At 36.4% G+C, this 2,617-nt stretch overlaps 1 protein-coding gene across 1 annotated transcript in view; it reads right to left on the minus strand.

Annotated features, from left to right (window-relative positions):
• The window catches only part of LOC107733424 (neuroligin-3-like), a 102,927-nt gene that overhangs the window by 84,424 nt on the left and 15,886 nt on the right, over window positions 1-2,617 (minus strand). The gene's annotated exons all lie outside the window — the stretch shown is intronic.

Genomic DNA, 2,617 nt, shown 5'->3' on the forward strand with positions numbered 1-2,617 from the left:
CACACACACACACACACACACACACACACAGACGCACACAGCCCTGTAAAGACAGAGTTAGCCACCCACAATGTTGCACATCTAACTAGCTCAATCACACACACACACACACACACACACATACACACACACACTACACTCACAGTGGACAGTAAGCAACCAACTGCACTATCCAATCAGACTCACATTATACACACAGCACATCACCAAATTATTGTCACTGCAATGTAAGAGCTACCTAGAAGAAGACAATAGCAATAACAATGCTGAAAGCACAAAAAAGGTTTAGCTTCCTTTCACAGTTAATATAAAATACTGTACTGTACAGCTGAATTGATGAGAATCACCGTTGAGAATAATACAAATTACAAAAAAAGTAATTATAGTTTTGAGAAAAATTTGCCTAATTGGCATGTAAATGTTAGGATGTTTTGAATGTATTTTATTTTGTTTTTTTTAATTGTGTTATTTATGTATGCATGCATGTATTTATTTATTTTATTTTGTACTTGTTTGAAAGCACAATCACACAGAAGAGTAATAGCACACATTTGAGGCATCATTCATGCTGGTCAAGTTACACTAAAAGGTTAGGTTTTTTTTCATATTATTAATCCTAAATATAAGCGGTAGTAATAGCGATGCTTGTCTTCGCAAACACCACTAAGAATCAGACATGTCAAAAACCCTGCATTGCAGGTGATAGTCAAAACTGATTCCTCTGCTTTTGGGAGACAGGTTCACAGATGGGACTTTTACTATCCCCAAGGGTACGAGAGCACAGCAAATAACAAAGCTGACAGTCGCCACAATGATATATGATTCAATTCTCATGGCATTCAAGCAAAGTGAGATGAACGCTAGCTGGGAAATAATCCTCTTTGCTATATTACTAATAAAACAGGTGGCGTTAAAGACGGCCAATATTGCGCTATCATGACCCAAAGCATTCAAGCCTCTCCATTTAATTGCTTTGGAATTGTTTCTTTATCAGTGGCGTGAGCGATCACTGAAAATATGAATTTAGCATACTAATTTAAATAAATACTATAGACTACAAACGCTTCCCAAGAAGCAAAATTATTCTGTAAAATGGTAATTTATGAGTCTTCAGACTTTTTAATTATGGCTTTGCTGAATATATACACCTGCTTTATTGAAATGCTCCAGTCAGCATGTGAAAAATGAATTAAAAAGTAACCAAGAGGAGAAAATTGAGATGATATTTTTTCATGCAATGGATTGGTTTCATCACATTTCAGATGAGCGTTTGGCAAAGATATTTCATGGTTCAAGCACATTGGTACTCTATGAGAATACTTCTATTCTTATCTATTCTCTTTTTCTGGTAGTTGACGTAGCTTAAAGGAATAGTTTATCCCCAAAAATCCAATTTTTTTTTTCCACAGTAGAGGTCATACAAGATTGGAGCGACAACAGAGTAAGTAAATTATGACACCATTTTCATTATTAGTATTCCTTTAGCTGCTACAGCATTGCACTAGCAACACTAGGTCAGTGGTTCAAGTCCCAAGAACACAAAAACCGACAAAATGTAAACTCTGAATGCACTTTAAGTTGCTGTGGGTAAAAGCAGCTGCCAAATGTATAAACAATGTGTCACATAAGTGAGGATGTTAATCTCTGTCTGAAATGAAAGTCTCTCTGTGGTTCTTGTTCAATGCAGTTTGCTCTCTTAATCACATTTATCTGAAATGAAACCAGTTTGCCTCCAAAGTAGAAATGCACATAACAGCTTATACAAGTTGGATACAGACATATTTAGGCTTTTTAACACCTTTATTGACAGAGCTAAAAATGATTAGGGGAAACAGGATCAGGAAGTGACATGAGCCAGATTATAGGCCACGGCTCTGATGCTGATAGAAATATTCTAATAAAGATTACAAAATAAACATGTACTGTAAGTATCTGGCAATGAAGGGGAAAGGCACTTAAAAAGGAGGTCAAACACAAAAGACAAACAAACTAAAAAGGTCACATTGCCTCCAGTGTGTGGAATACAAGAATATGAGCAAAACTATTTTTCTAATATATATGCAGACAATGTAGTTGACAACAATGTCAAATTTAAGCTATTAATCAAGACAACATGCTTCCATGTTCACTGTACCTTGACTAATAAATAAATTATTTCAACTTATTAAAAACCTAATCTCACAGAAATCACAGCTATTATTAATGAGAACAAAAAAACTTCAAGACAGTTTGCTCCCTGTTGTGGAAATTCTATGCAATGCAAATCTGACACAATCTGCTCCAAAAGGCAACTTAATTATGCTGCTTCCTAAAATCAACCAAGGCTCATTGAAAACACGTGCTTGAGGCAACGTTTATGCAGCAGCACCGATTAAAAACTTAAAACATGCACTTAACACACGACTGCTGCCACGGTTTTATTTCGTTAGTTTGGGTACGTATTGTGGCGGGTCAGAATTCAAATTAGGGCTGCACGATAAATCGCATGGATATTTAACGCGCATCTTATCAGTAAAGCCGCTTCTGTAATCAGCGGTAAATCTCCATCACCTGCGTGCTTTCACATGGAGCAGCATTAACTACACAGAGCCGTTGTTCACTGACGAGCTGCGCAAAA

Source organism: Sinocyclocheilus rhinocerous, unplaced genomic scaffold, assembly GCF_001515625.1.
Source record: "Sinocyclocheilus rhinocerous isolate Xijiao unplaced genomic scaffold, SAMN03320098_v1.1 scaffold460, whole genome shotgun sequence".
Classification (NCBI taxonomy): domain Eukaryota; kingdom Metazoa; phylum Chordata; class Actinopteri; order Cypriniformes; family Cyprinidae; genus Sinocyclocheilus; species Sinocyclocheilus rhinocerous.